The sequence below is a fragment of the Gopherus flavomarginatus genome, chromosome 6 (assembly GCF_025201925.1).
Source record: "Gopherus flavomarginatus isolate rGopFla2 chromosome 6, rGopFla2.mat.asm, whole genome shotgun sequence".
NCBI lineage: Eukaryota > Metazoa > Chordata > Testudines > Testudinidae > Gopherus > Gopherus flavomarginatus.
In genome coordinates, this window is record NC_066622.1 from 65,143,919 (window position 1) to 65,160,032 (window position 16,114).

The window sequence follows — 16,114 nt, forward strand, 5'->3', positions numbered from 1 at the left end:
AAATATCAGACAATACTCAGAAAGTACTTGGAATCATCCATAATGCCAGATAAAAAAGAGATTCATTTATTTTCTTATCACTTGATGCAAAGAAAGCCTTTTATAGAATAGAGGGGAACTTTCTATTTCAAGTCCTGTCCCATAGTGACATTGGCCCTCAGTTGCTTAAATGGATAACTGTTCTTAACCTGAGCCCAAAAGGAGCTGGGAGAGTTAATGTGGTTAAATTTGCTGCATTTGAATTACACAGAGGGATTAGGCAGGGATCTCCATGGTTATTTTTATTTTTTGCACAGATCATGAAACCTTTTGCACAGGAACAATGAACCTACCTATCACACGAACAAAACTTGCAGGAACACGTCAGAAAATAGCTTTATATGCAGATATTAGTTTTGTTTATACAAAAATTGTCAGTATTTCCCTAAAATTAGTTTCTATAGAAATGCATGGCTTGGGAAAGCATCTGGATTTAAAGTAAATTATGCCAAATCTGAAAAGCTAGTTACAGATTTGCCAGATTCTGAAAAGTCGATTCTCCAGAAAGCATTTGGACATGAATGGGCAACAAATTCTACAAATACCTGGGAATTCAAAACTCAAACAACCCAGAAGAGCTCTACAGTTTAAATGTTAAACCACTACTTTAGCATATGAAAAAAGATCTGGGATGCTGACAGAAGTATACAATTTCTTGGTTGAGAAGTGCTGCCACAGTCAAAATTAATGTTTTGCCAAGGATATCCTTCTGGTTTCAAAATCTTTCTGTGACCATCCATAACACCCTAGCAGGAAAATAGAAGATGTTATCAGAATATTGCTCATGTGAGCCTTCCCCAAGCACTTGAGGCAGCTAGGGTGAGGGCCACTATTTGGCATAGCCTTGCTGCAAGAGTGGCAGAGCTTGCAACCTGGAAAGCACAGCATACCTCTGGTATTGAGGCTGGTACCCAAACTGGGTGCTAGAATCCACCAAAACAAAAAAAACAAAACCAACTTTTTAATGTTTACAAACTAACTATACTAACTATACATGGTATTATATACAGTTATTGAAAAAGACTTGAAGTAGCAAGGATAGGGAGATCCAACAGCCATCATAGATGGTAGGAAGGAACTGGGGAGTATGGGGCAGCTCACCCCTTTATGCCTGCATGATGTATGCAAGACAGCAGAGGGTGCTGAACCAGCCCTGATGGGTACTGCTAAGGGTAAAAGCTTTCGAATTGTGCACTAGAGTGCACAGACACCTGCAGTAGAATGGACATGCGCAATCACTCAACGAGAAAATTTATTTAAGATTTTGTTTCAATAATTCCTCACACCAGACAGTTTAAAAATAGAGAGAGATCAAATAGGGACAAATATTGGAGAAACTGTGAAAGAGAAGATTTTAGGCACATATTGTGGACATGTCCAGTCATTAGGGAGTACTGGGATGCAATCTGTAATCAAATATCACGAAGTGTTGGATATTTATTACCAAATGGCTCTTTGGTAATCCTTCTTGGGCTTCCTCGAAGTAATAGGCATACAAAAGAAAATAGAGAATTAATCTCTCATCTGCTAGTAGCTGCTCAGCTACTGATAGCTTTTCTATATAAAAGGAAAAATAGTCCAACCATAGAGGAAGGGTTCAAAAAATATGGGAGGTTGTTACAGAAAAATTAATGCATCAGTTATGTACCCAGCAAAACAGACATGACAAATATATTTGGTTACCTTTTATTCAGTACTCAGATAAGTATAGTCACCTGCAAAATAAAACAGCACACTTGTCCAATTTTTAAAAAAATATTAACATTTGATAAAGATACCTGGTGTGTTGAGTATATGTAATCAGAGATTTCACTCAATCTAATACAATCGATGCTCTGTAATATGGTAACACCCTGTTAAATAGAGATTTGATGGCTATTTTCCTGTATAATGTGTTCTTCAAACATAAGCTCACTGTTGTTGTAATCATTACCATTTTGTTTCTGATACTTATGTGGCAAGGATTTGTAAATCTATTAATATTTCCTAAATAAATAAATAAATAGTAAAAAAAATTTTGTGCAAGTACACACACACACACACACGCTCTAAAGGGTTGTGATCAGGAGCATTTTCAACATAATGGAAAAAAGTTTCCCATCCAAAATAAGAGATGATGACTGCAATTCCAACAAGTGATACAAAATTAAAAAGCTTTCTATTTAGCCTTGCCAGAGTCACTGTATCACCCTCATCACCCTCAAGGTCAGGTCACTTTAGGCTGCTTTGCAGAGATTCTCAGGACAAAAAACTCTTTTCATAAAAGGTTTCTCACTGCCAAGAGGCCCGTTTCATCACTGGATCTAATCACCCCTGACACTTTATTCAGGGAATGAAAGATCTTACAGAACTTCTTCCTCTCAACAGCAATTTACAAAGCTGGCTTGCTTTATAAAATTAATTCATCAGGATTCTCTCTGCAAGCTTCACTACAGCATCTTTCAGTCCAACCAACTCAAGAGAGCATAGCTTGAGTTTTCCAAGTCATCTTTTTGGGGGTTAGTAATAAGTCAGCCAAAAGGAAGATAGCGGAGGTGGGGTAGGAGGGAAAGCTTTTTTCCAGACACTGAAATCTGGGATATTTACATCTTAGGGAGAGAGAAGGACACATATATTCAGATATTCTATTTTCCAAATGTCATTCAGGTGGCTGAAGTTAACTACAGGAATTTGTGCGGCCTCCCTCAGGGCAACTGAATTAACTTACCTGCAATTCTCTTCCTCTCTTCTCCCATCTGTTTGACTTGCTACTGAGCTATACTGAAAGAGCTCAGTTAAATTCATAACTTTCTGATAGAAAGGAAGGAATGTTGAGTCCTGATACAGTGATTCCTCTCTTGAGTTACAGGAGGTGCTACTTTTAACTAAGCTACCTCAGGATGGCTCTGCAGATCGTTAAATAAAGCCAAAAAGTAAGGTGAGGATAACAACAGAGGAAGGAGCAGCAATCAGCAAACAATTTAGTCAAACCAAAGAATTCACATCAGATCAATCAAAGGGCTCTCGTCTTCCACAAAAGCTACATTCCTACTAAATTGTAATTTTTATATATTTATCTACTTTCATTCTCAAAGAGCCGAAGCATTTTTACTCCAACTTTCCAAAAAGGAGACAGACATTCACCTTTGGCAGAGACTAAGCATGGAAAATTTCAGTCAGAAAGGTGAACATTTCAGAAAGTTATAAACAACTGAAAAGCAGAGGGTTAGAATGGAAATGCTGACATAGTCTTGGTTAGTGTGGTTGTTACAATTCCTGCTACAATCAATGCCAGTTTCTTCTCCTTCTCCTCCTCACAAAGGTTCACCACTAAACTCCACTGAGGATCTGACAAGACTCGTATTCCACGACTATACAAAGCTATATTTTTAACAGCAGCAATAATTTACAACAGTGGCTTATAGTCACCAAAATGCATTAAGTAGTTTGCCCATCCTTCTCCTAGCTACTAATTCAGGTCCTGACCCTGTATGTGCTTCAAGTGAAGCACATGCAAAAGTCTTTGTAGGAATATGGCCTTAGACTGTAAGCTCTTATGGGTAAGGAATCTCACTCCATTTGTGCTGCAAAACACAGTGTACATGTATAGAACTAAATAAATACATACCCTCAGATTTCATTCACTGCCATATGTTGAACTTAAAAGAATCCAACTGTATTTTTGTATGGCTTATGGTAGCACAGTACATGAAGGCTAGCTGGACGTGTGCAAAGAACTGCTTTTACAAGGTTAAATACCAGTTATTCTCATAACTCCTAATTATGCTTTTCCGCCTTCTCCACTCCAAAAGCCCTTTAATGACATGGCCCAAGAGAAAAGAGGAGGTTACTCACCTTCTGCAGTAACTGACGTTCTTTGAGATGAGTGTCCCTGTGGGTGCTCCACTCCAGGTGTCGATGCGCCCCTGCGCCTTTGATCGGAGATTTCTGCAGCAGTACTCATAGCGGCCACGCATGCTCAGAGCCTGGCCCCCGCTCTGAGTATACCTCTAGTGAGCATGCATGGCCGGTTCCCTCAGTTCCTTCTCTACAATGGAGGCTACCCCAACTCCGAAGTAGAGGGGAGGAGGGTGGGTAGTGGAGCACCCACAGGGACACTCATCTCGAAGAACGTTAGTTACTGCACAAGGTGAGTAACCTCTTCTTCTTCGAGAGATGTTCCTGTGGGTGCTCCACTCCAGGTGACTTCGAAGCAGTGTATCTCAAGGAGGTAGGGACTTCGGATCTGGCAGGAATGCAGTAGATAATACTGCCCTGCCTAATTGAGTGTCAGAGAGAGGGCCCTGAGTAAGGGCATAGTGTTTGACAAATGTGTGCTCGGAGGACCAAGTGGCTGCTCTACAAATGTCAGTCAATGGTACTTTACGTAGGAAGGCTACAGAGGTAGATACAGATCTAGTGGAATGTGTTCTGATCAATGCTGGAGGTGTAACGTTTTTTATCTGATAGCAGAGTCGTATGCAATAGGAGATCCAGTTCTAAAGTCTCTGGGTAGAGATAGGCATGCCTTTGGAGCGCTCTGCAATGGAGCCAAAGAGTCTAGGAGAGTTTCTGAAGGGTTTGGTTCTGTTCAAATAGAAGGATAAGGCCCTGCGCACATCAAGTGTGTGTATTGTGGCTTGGAAGGAGTTTGCATGTGGTTTCGGAAAGAAAGTTGGTAGATGTATTGGTTCATTGATGTGAAATGAAAGGTGAACTTTTGGAAGGAATTTTGGGTGTAGGCGTAGAGTAACTTTGTCCTTGAAGAAGAGAGTATATGGTGGATCTGCCATAAGGGCTGCTATCTCACCTGCCCGTCTGGCAGAGGTAATCGCCACCAAAAAGGCTGTTTTCATTGAGAGGTGCAAAAGGTGGCAGGTGGCTAAGGGCTCAAAGGGTTGATGAGTTAAACAGGACAATACTAGGTGAAGATCCCATGGAGGGGTAGGTGGCTTAATGTCTGGATATAAGGTTTGGAGTCCCTTCAGGAAACGCTTGGTGATGGGATGAGCGAAGACTGAGGTGTTGTCAACTGTGCCATGAAATGTTGTGATGGCAGCTAAGTGGACTCTGATGGAGCTGAAGGAAAGGCCAGATTGCTCAATGTCCAATAGATAGTCGAGTATGCAGGGAACAGGTGCCAAGGTAGGAGACAGTTGTTTAATTGAACACCATTTTGTGAATCATTTCCACTTTTGGAGATAGGTGGTATGGGTGGATTGTGTTCTGCTGTGTAGAAGTACCCTCTGAACTTGGTCGGAACAGTCTAGTTCTCGTTGGGGGAACCATGCAGGTACCAGGCTTTGAGATGAAACATGGAGAGATTGGGGTGAAGAAGCCGGCCATGTTGCTGTGATTAAAGGTTCGGGAAGAGAGGCAGGGAGATCGGTGGTCAAATTGACATTCTGGTGAGGAAAGGGAACCATGGTTGTCTCGGCCATGAAGGTGCAATCAAGATCACCCTGGCAAGATCCGTTCGTATCTTTATGAGGACCCTGTTGAGCAATGGTATTGGGGGAAATGCATAAGCTAATTCCCGGTGCCATGGGATCATGAATGCGTTCCAAGGGAGTGTTTGCCCAGTCCCGCCCTGGAGCAAAAATTGAGGCATTTCGTGTTTTTCGCGGGTGCAAAGAGATCTATGGTTGGGTGACCCCAAGTGCGAAATATGTTGTAGATGATTCCCTCATCTCTCCCCCATTCGTGCTCCGAAGGGAAAGGTCTGCTTAACTCATCAGCAGTGGTGTTCATCACCCCTGGGAGATAAGCAGCTGATATGCGGATGTGGTTCGCAAGGCACCAATTCCAGAGCTTTATGGCCTCTGAGCAAAGAGAGTTGGAACGAGCCCCTCCTTGTCTGTTTACGTAGAACATGCAGGCAATGTTGTTTGTCATTATGCGTACATGCTGATTCTTGATTAGTGGAAGGAAGCAGCAGCAGGCATTCCGTATAGCTCGAAGTTCTAGAACATTTATGTGCAGGGAGGTCTCGGAATGAGACCATAGCCCGTGGACTGTTTGGTGAGAGATGTGTGCCCCCCAGCCCATGAGGGATGCATCGGTCGCCATTATCAGAGTTGGGGAGGTCTGGAGGAAGGGGATCCAGAGCAGAGGTTGTAGGGGACTGTCCACCATATGAGAGTGTCTTTGACTCGGTAGGGTATGGCCAGGTGTTTGTTTAGTGAGTGCACGTTTGGTTTGCAAACTGTGGGCAGCCAAGCTTGGAAGCACCTCATGTAGAGACCACGTGCGTTCTGGACCACGAAGGTGCACAAGGCCATGCGTCCTAGTAGTTGGAGGCAGTCTCGGGCGGTGATCGGGGGGCTGTTGCGAAGTCTCGTAGCCAGCAGTTTTATGGTATTGAATCGGTCGGGTGGGAGAGATGCCAGTCCGGTTGTGGAGTCAAGGCTCGCTCCTATAAACTCCAGGTGCTAGGTAGGACTTAATGTGGATTTACTTTTGTTTATTTGCAGGCCCAGGGATTGGAAGCAATCGATGGTGAGTTGTGTGAAGCGGAGGGCCTCATCGAACGTGGAGGCCTTCAGGAGGCAATCGTCGAGGTAAGGGAATATTATGACTCCTTTTTTCCTGAGGTAGGCAGTGACTACCACTAGGAGCTTGGAGAAAACTCGAGGGGCAGTCGAAAGGCCGAATGATAGAACTCTGTATTGGAAATGCGTTGAGCCGAGGGTAAAATGAAGAAAACGTCTGTGGGCTGGGTGGATAGTGATGTGAAAGTAGGCGTCTTGTAGGTCGAGGGCTGAAAACCAATCGCCCTGCTCCAGGGCTGAAATTATGGTGGCGTGAGTAACCATCTTGAACTTTTGCTTTTTGACAAATTTGTTGAGCCTCCTGAGGTCGGGGATCAGTCGCCATCCTCCAGTTTTCTTTTCTGTTAAGAAATAATGGGAGTAGAACCCTTTCCCCTTGTGGCATTCGGGCACAAGTTTGATAGCCCCCAGGTGAGGGAGATGTTGTACTTCTTGCTGGAGGTGTAGCTCATGAGAGGTGTCCCTGCAGAGGGACAGGGAGGGTGGGGGGGTGGGAGGTAAGGAGAGGAAGAGGATAGAATACCCAGTTATGGTGACCTCTAGAACCCACTTGTCGGTGGTAATATTCTGCCATTTGGTGCAAAAATGGCTGTAGGCAGTGTCCAAAGATAGTTGTAGGCAGTGCATACGCTGAAGTTGGGACGATGTTTACGAGACCCTTGACCAAAGGTTCAAATCTGCTTATTAGTTGGAGGAAGTTGGGGCATCCCGGAAGAATTGGCGCGACGCCGCTGGTATCTGGATCTCTGGCATTGGTGTTGCTGTTGTTGATCCTGAGATCTTGTGAAATGCTGAGTATATGGGGGATAGCGTGGACGGTGATAAGGTTGATATCTGTATTGTCGCCTTCTGTCATAAACAAATAGCTAAGGGTTAATGTTCTTTTACCTGGAAAGGAGTAACCTGAAACACCTGACCAGAGGACCAATCAGGAAACAAGACTTTTTCAAATCTGGGTGGAGGGAAGTTTGTGTGTGAGTCCTTTGTTCTTGTCTTCTGCCTGTACTCTCTCTCGGCTATGAGAGGATTTCTGTCCCCTGCTTTCTAATCTTCTGTTTCCAAGTTGTAAGTACAAAGATAGGAAGACCATAGGTTTGGTTTTTTTTGTATTTACATGTGTGTAGTTGCTGGAATGTGTTAAATTGTATTCTTTGTGGATAAGGCTGTTTATTCATATTTCTTTTAAGCAATTGACCCTGTATTTGTCACCTTAATACAGAGAGACCATTTTTATGTATTTTTTTCTTTCTTTTAAGACCTGTTGGAGTTTTTCTTTGGTGGGAAACTCCAGGGAATTGAGTCTGTAGCTCACCAGGGAATTGGTGGGAGGAAGAAGTCAGGGGGAAATCCGTGTGTGTTAGATTTACTAGCCTGACTTTGCATTCCCTCTGGGTGAAGAGGGAAGTACTTGTGTTTCCAGGACTGGAAATAGAGAGGGTGGAATCACTCTGTTTAGATTCACGGAGCTTGCTTCTGTGTATCTCTCCAGGAACCCAGAGAGGGAACACCTGGAAGGGAGAAGGGAAGGGAAATGGTTTATTCCCCTTTGTTGTGAGACTCAAGGAATTTGGGTCTTGGGGTCCCCAGGGAAGGTTTTTGGGGGGACCAGAGTGCCCCAAAACACACTAATTTTTTGGGTGGTGGCAGCTTTACCAGGTCCAAGCTGGTAACTAAGCTTGGAGGTTTTCATGCTAACCCCCATATTTTGGACGCTAAGGTCCAAATCTGGGAATAGGTTATGACATGGTGTGCAGCGTTGTGGGATAGATAGAATCCAGAAGCCAGTAGGAATATTATATTTTTCTTTTCTCTGCGAGGGGCTTTTAAGCAGGAACAGTTTGGTTTTAAAAGGAACCAGAGAGAATTTTTTTTTTCTCTGCTCTCTCTTGCAGTTTCTGGCTTGCATATTAAGCAAGGAACCATTAAGGAACTATTACGGGTCTTTTGTCACACAATAGCACTCCCATTAGGAGTCAAATACCTCTACTATACACATGCAAATAAAGTGGTTTTTCTGGTTTACTTTACATTTAAAAGATTAGCTAGAGGAAGAAAGGGAAAAAGGCACTGTTGCTAGGCAGACCCCAGGAGGCAACAGAGAACCTGCAGTTCAGAAGATAAACACCGGAGGGCACCCCAACACAAGCAAACAGGAACCATGCCTAACAAGACAAAAATGGAGGCCGAAGGACAAATCAAAGACGCCGAGCACAGGTGAGAGATGGAAAAAAAAATTCAGGAACTAGAAATAAAACAAAAGAGATGGAACTAAGAGAAAGAGAGGCAGCCTACAAAAGAGAGCAAGCAGCTAAAGATGCAGACCACCAAAAACATCTGGAATTAAAAGAGAAAGAGTGGGAACTCCAGAGGGAAGCCCACCGACAGGCCATGGAATTAGAAAAGGCTAAGCAACAAAACCCAGCCAATCCTAACAGCCCTTCGCCAGTTATGGTTCCACATCACAGGAAATTTCCCACCTACAAGGCAGGTGATGACACTGAGGCCTTCTTAGAAAATTTTGAAAGAGCCTGTCTTCGGTACAGCATCCCTGAAGACCAGTACATGGTAGAATTGAGGCCACAGCTCAGTGGACCTTTAGCAGAGGTGGCGGCTGAAATGCCTAAGGAGCAAATGAACGACTATAAACTTTTTCAAACCAAGGCCAGATACAGAATGAGGATAACCCTGGATCATGCCCGTCGGCGTTTCAGAACCCAAAAGTCGAAACCAGATGTGTCATTTCCCAAACACGCCTACTACGTTGGGAAAAATTATGAGGCCTGGACATCAGGACACAATGTTAAATCCTTGGAAGAACTGCACCTCCTCATACAAATGGAGCAGTTCTTGGATGGTGTTCCTGAGGACATAACACGGTACATACAAGATGGAAAACCCAAAAATCTCACCGAGGCGGGGGAGATTGGAGCCAGATGGATGGAAGTGGCAGAAAGCAAGAAAGCTACTGTCAAGGGGAACGAATACCCCAGAGGGCACACCGACCATAAACCCTACAACCGAGGACAGCCAAAGACCCCACATACAACCCAAGTAAAGCCACAGACGCCCTATTCTTCCACCTCACCAGTCTCCAGTAACCCACCTCGACCCAGTGACCCGTCAGATGGAAGATGCTTTAAGTGTAATGAACTGGGACATATCAAGGCCAACTGCCCAAAGACCGCCAACCGAGTGCAGTTCATTACACCACCATCACACCAAAGAACCCCAGGCCCAGATGCTTCTCAAATACCCTTGGAGCAAAGGGAAAATTTGAGAGTGGGCGGAAAGAAGGTTACTGCGTGGAGAGACACAGGGGCACAAGTGTCAGCTATCCACCAATCCTTCGTAGACCCCAAATTCATCAACCCAAAGGCCCAAGTCACAATTTACCCCTTCATGTCACAAGCTGTAGACTTGCCTACAGCTGAACTGCCTGTCCAGTACAAAGGCTGGTCAGGAATGTGGACTTTTGCAGTCTATGACAACTATCCCATCCCCATGCTACTGGGGGAAGACTTGGCCAACCAGGTGAAGTGGGCCAAGAGAGTGGGAATGGTTACAATGTAGCCAAACCAGGCAAGCTTCCAGACCCATTCCTATTCCTGAGCCGTCCACAGACGCCCCGTCTGTGTTACCAGAGACCCGGACAGAGGTAGTGGACACAGATTCCATGCCAACCACTGAAACAGCCACAGCACCTCCAGTCCCAGGCCCAGAACTGGAACAGCAACCAGCACCAGCAAGTGCAACCACATCTTCAAACTCAACGCCAGTGGGCACCAGTGAGCCAGAACTGGCAGAAGCAACACACAGCCATACCCAAAAGGCTCAGCCAGAGCCTGAAATACCCTCAGGTGCGCCAGCGGAGAGCGGTTCACCAGCAACGGAAACAACCCCATCACCTACATCGCTTCCAGAGGGACCAAGCCCAAGTCCACAGTCTGAGGAAGAACTGGTGACCCCAGCCTCAAGAGAACAGTTCCAGACTGAGCAGAAAGCAGATGACAGCCTTCAGAAAGCTTAGGCGGTGGCACGGAACACCCCACCGCCTCTCAGCTCTTCTAATCGATCCCGGTTTGTTATAGACCAAGGACTTTTATACAAGGAGATTCTTTCTGGTGGACACCGGGAAGAATGGCAGCCGCAAAAACAGTTGGTGGTTCCAACTAAGTACCGGGGGAAGCTCTTAAGCTTAGCCCATGATCATCCCAGTGGCCATGCTGGGGTGAACAGAACCAAGGACCGGTTGGGGAAGTCCTTCCACTGGGAGGGGATGGGCAAGGACGTTGCCAAGTATGTCCGGTCTTGTGAGGTATGCCAAAGAGTGGGAAAGCCCCAAGACCAGGTCAAGGCCCCTCTCCAGCCACTCCCCATAATTGAGGTCCCATTTCAGCAAGTAGCTGTGGATATTCTGGGTCCTTTCCCAAAAAAGACGCCCAGAGAAAAGCAGTACGTACTGACTTTCGTGGACTTTGCTACTCGATGGCCGGAAGCAGTAGCTCTAGGCAACACCAGGGCTAACACTGTGTGCCTGACCCTAACAGACATTTTTGCCAGGGTAGGTTGGCCCTCCGACATCCTTACAAATTCAGGATCTAATTTCCTGGCAGGTACCATGAAAGAACTGTGGGAAACTCATGGAGTGAACCACTTGGTTGCCACCCCGTACCACCATCAAACCAATGGCCTGGTGGAAAGGTTTAATGGAACTTTGGGGGCCACGATACGTAAATTTGTCAACGAACACTCCAATAATTGGGACCTAGTGTTGCAGCAGTTGCTGTTTGCCTACAGGGCTGTACCACATCCCAGTTTAGGGTTTTCACCATTTGAACTTGTGTATGGCCACGAGGTTAAGGGGCCATTACAGTTGGTGAAGCAGCAATGGGAGGGGTTTACGCCTCCTCCAGGAACTAACATTCTGGACTTTGTAAGCAACCTACAAAACACCCTCCGACACTCTTTAGCCCTTGCTAAAGAGAACCTAAAGGATGCTCAGGAAGAGCAAAAGGCCAAACATACCAGAGAACGTTCCTTCAAGGTAGGAGACCAGGTTATGGTCTTGAAGGCGCAACAGGCCCATAAGATGGAAGCATCATGGGAAGGGCCATTCACGGTCCAAGAGCGCCTGGGAACTGTGAACTACCTCATAGCATTTCCCAATTCCTCACTAAAGCCTAGAGTGTACCATGTTAATTCTCTCAAGCCTTTCTATTCCAGAGACTTACAGGTTTGTCAGTTTACAGTTCAGGGAGATGATGCTGAGTGGCCTGACGGTGTCTACTACGACGGGAAAAAAGACGGTGGCGTGGAAGAGGTGAACCTCTCAACCACCCTGGAACGTCTGCAGCAGTGACAAATCAAGGAGCTGTGCACTAGCTTTGCCCCATTGTTCTCAGCCACCCCAGGACGGACTGAACGGGCATACCACTCCATTGACACAGGTAATGCTCATCCCATTAGAACCCCACCCTACCGGGTGTCTCCTCATGCCCAAGCTGCTATAGAACGGGAGATCCAGAACATGCTACAGATGGGTATAATCCGCTCATCTACCAGTGCATGGGCATCTCCAGTGGTTCTGGTACCCAAACCAGATGGGGAAATACGCTTTTGCGTGGACTACCGTAAGCTAAATGCGGTAACTCGTCCGGACAACTATCCAATGTCATGCACCGATGAGCTATTGGAGAAGTTGGAACGGGCCCAGTTCATCTCTACAATAGACTTAACCAAGGGGTACTGGCAAGTACGGCTAGATGAACCTGCCAAGGAAAGGTCAGCATTCGTCACCCATGCGGGGGTGTATGAATTCAATGTCCTTCCTTTCGGGCTTCGAAATGCACCCGCCACCTTCCAGAGGCTGGTAGATGGTCTACTAGCAGGACTGGGAGAATATGCAGTTGCCGACCTCGATGATGTGGCCATTTTTTCAGACTCCTGGCCCGAACACCTACTACACCTGGAAAAGGTCTTTGAGCGCATCAGGCAGGCCGGACTAACTGTTAAGGCCAAAAAGTGTCAAATAGGCCAAAACAGAGTAACTTACCTGGGACACCAGGTGGGTCGAGGAACCATAAACCCCCTACAGGCCAAGGTGGATGCTATCCAAAAGTGGCCTGTCCCAAAGTCAAAGAAACAGGTTCAATCCTTCTTAGGCTTGGCCGGGTACTACAGGCGATTTGTACCACACTACAGCCAAATCGCTGCCCCACTGACCGACCTGACCAAAAAGACCCAGCCAAATGCAGTTAAGTGGACTGATGAGTGTCAAAAGGCCTTTACCCAACTTGAGGCAACGCTCATGTCTGACCCTGTGCTCAGGGCCCCGGACTTTGACAAGCCATTCCTAGTAACCACGGATGCATCTGAGCGTGGTATAGGAGCAGTTCTCATGCAGGAAGCAACGGATCACAACTTCCATCCTGTCGTGTTTCTCAGCAAGAAACTGTCTGAGAGGGAAAGTCACTGGTCAGTCAGTGAAAAGGAATGCTATGCCATTGTGTACGCCCTGGAAAAGCTACGCTCATATGTTTGGGGATGGCGGTTCCAGCTACAAACTGACCATGCTGCGCTAAAGTGGCTTCATACTGCCAAGGGGAACAACAAGAAACTTCTTCGTTGGAGTTTAGCACTCCAAGATTTTGATTTTGAAATTCAGCACATTTCAGGAGCTTCTAACAAAGTAGCTGATGCACTCTCCCGTCAAAGTTTCCCAGAATCCAATAGTTAAAAAATGTTCTTAAAATGTAAAAGTCTGTTAGTTATATACTTAGTGGTATATGTAAAGGTGCATGTGTTGTATTAATCTGTTTATTTTAAAGTTCTAGGAGGAAATCGCTGCCAGTGAGGTTCCCCACTGTCTGCAATTTGGGGGGCGTGTCATAAACAGATAGCTAAGGGTTAATGTTCTTTTACCTGGAAAGGAGTAACCTGAAACACCTGACCAGAGGACCAATCAGGAAACAAGACTTTTTCAAATCTGGGTGGAGGGAAGTTTGTGTGTGAGTCCTTTGTTCTTGTCTTCTGCCTGTACTCTCTCTCGGCTATGAGAGGATTTCTGTCCCCTGCTTTCTAATCTTCTGTTTCCAAGTTGTAAGTACAAAGATAGGAAGACCATAGGTTTGGTTTTTTTGTATTTACATGTGTGTAGTTGCTGGAATGTGTTAAATTGTATTCTTTGTGGATAAGGCTGTTTATTCATATTTCTTTTAAGCAATTGACCCTGTATTTGTCACCTTAATACAGAGAGACCATTTTTATGTATTTTTTCTCTTTTTTTATATAAAGCTTTCTTTTAAGACCTGTTGGAGTTTTTCTTTGGTGGGAAACTCCAGGGAATTGAGTCCGTAGCTCACCAGGGAATTGGTGGGAGGAAGAAGTCAGGGGGAAATCCGTGTGTGTTAGATTTACTAGCCTGACTTTGCATTCCCTCTGGGTGAAGAGGGAAGTACTTGTGTTTCCAGGACTGGAAATAGAGAGGGTGGAATCCCTCTGTTTAGATTCACGGAGCTTGCTTCTGTGTATCTCTCCAGGAACCCAGAGAGGGAACACCTGGAAGGGAGAAGGGAAGGGAAATGGTTTATTCCCCTTTGTTGTGAGACTCAAGGAATTTGGGTCTTGGGGTCCCCAGGGAAGGTTTTTGGGGGGACCAGAGTGCCCCAAAACACTAATTTTTTGGGTGGTGGCAGCTTTACCAGGTCCAAGCTGGTAACTAAGCTGGGAGGTTTTCATGCTAACCCCCATATTTTGGATGCTAAGGTCCAAATCTGGGAATAGGTTATGACACCTTCTGGTTGTAGGGGTTTGGATGCTTAAGGATCGAAGAGTTGCCCTTGAGTCCTTCACTGAGTGGAGCACCTCGTTCGTGGTGGAAGCAAAGACTTTAATCACCATCAAAAGGGAGATCCTCTATGGTGCTCTGAACCTCGCAAGGAAAGAGGGAAGAGGAGAGCCATGAACCTCGGTGCACGACCATCGCCATAGCGATGGATCTTGCTGCGGTATTGGCTGCATCCAGAGCTGCTTGAAGAGCCGTGCGTGATATGATTTGGCCCTCGGAAACTAAAGCTGTAAACTGTTGTTTCTTCTGGTCTGGAATGTGTTCAATAAAGTCCATGAACTTGTTCTAGTTTCTATGGCTGTACTTTGCCAGAATTGCGGTATAATTGGCAATTAGAAATTGTAAGGTTGAAGAGGCACACACTTTGCGACCCAGCAGGTCTAAGTGTTTGCCTCCCTTGTTGGCGGGGTATGGCGGAAATACTGTTGTTTGTTCCTTTGGTTGGCTGCGTCCACTACTAGTGAGTTTGGCGCAGGATGTGAGAAAAGGAATTCAGAGCCCTTAGAGGGAATGAAGTATTTACGGTCCGCTTGTTTGCAGGTAGGCTGGCTTGTGGCTGGAACCTGCCAGATGGACTTAGCAGGTTCCAGAAGGGCTGCATTGATTGGTAATGCCAGTCTTGATGAAGAAGAGGTTGCAGGATGTCCGTTAACTCATGTTGTTGGTCCGGTACTTCCTCTAGATTGATTCTAAGCTCGCTGGCAACCCTTTTAAAGAGATCCTGGAATTTCGAAAAATCGTCTGAGGATGGTAGAGGGGAGGGAAGTAAAGCTTCTTTAGGCATTACTTCAGTTGGTATTTCAGTTAGTACTGGGTCAGGAGCAGGAGTTAATTGATCCTGAGAATGGGAGGGTGCCGCCAAGTGAGTCATATCATTTGGACATTCGTGTCTCGTCGGATTGGAATAGCGGGTGTGCTACTGAGGGAAAGGTGCCGATGGGGCCCAATACTGCCACGGTGGTGGAAAAGGCATAGGTGGTGCCATCCAGGAGTTAATGCACCAGGAGGCAGGGTCTCGAGGATAGTCTGAGACAATTTTCCTGTGCCCACGGGTGACAGGACTCCGAGGATGGAATTCTGATTGCATTGAAACATCACCCTGTAGTTCAGACTCCTCCTCACTGGAGGAAGGCTGTTCGGACCCTGAATCATTTGTAAGGGAGAAGCAGTCTTTAAGGAAGGGCGATTGCAGCATAGGTGACACTAAGAGGTCACTTGACTGGGTAAACGGCAGCATTGAGGCAGCTGAAGATGAAGGCTGATAGAATTGCTGTGAGGGAACCTGGGCTTGCACCGGAGTTCTTAGTCTTGGCGCCGTGCCAAGTAGCACTGTTAATGCTGGTGCTGGAGTTGGTGCTGAGCTATTAATAGCAGGCTGCAGTGCCTCAGGGGGGTCCTGAAATGTCAGCATCGCATTCATCGTGGTGCCGATAGGTGCCATAATCGAGGTAGGCAACTGAAAGCCTGTAGCCTCGACACCGGAGCTTCGCGCTGCCGCCGAAAGCACAGGCGGGTTTAACGCGGTGCCGGAGGAGCCCGGCTCGTCGAAAGTGCTCAGGTGGGCGAGCACCTCGCTCTGGAGCTTATTTAGTGCAAATGTAGCGGTGCATTTTTGGGGAATACGGGTCTCCCCCAAACATTTTATGCACTGTGAATGTCCATCCAAAAGAGGGATAGCGTCCTTACAGGAGGAGCAGCG

At 46.0% G+C, this 16,114-nt stretch overlaps 1 protein-coding gene across 6 annotated transcripts in view; it reads right to left on the reverse strand.

The window, feature by feature from the left end:
• Positions 1–16,114, reverse strand: part of USP54 (ubiquitin specific peptidase 54) — a 176,818-nt gene that overhangs the window by 76,076 nt on the left and 84,628 nt on the right. The gene's annotated exons all lie outside the window — the stretch shown is intronic.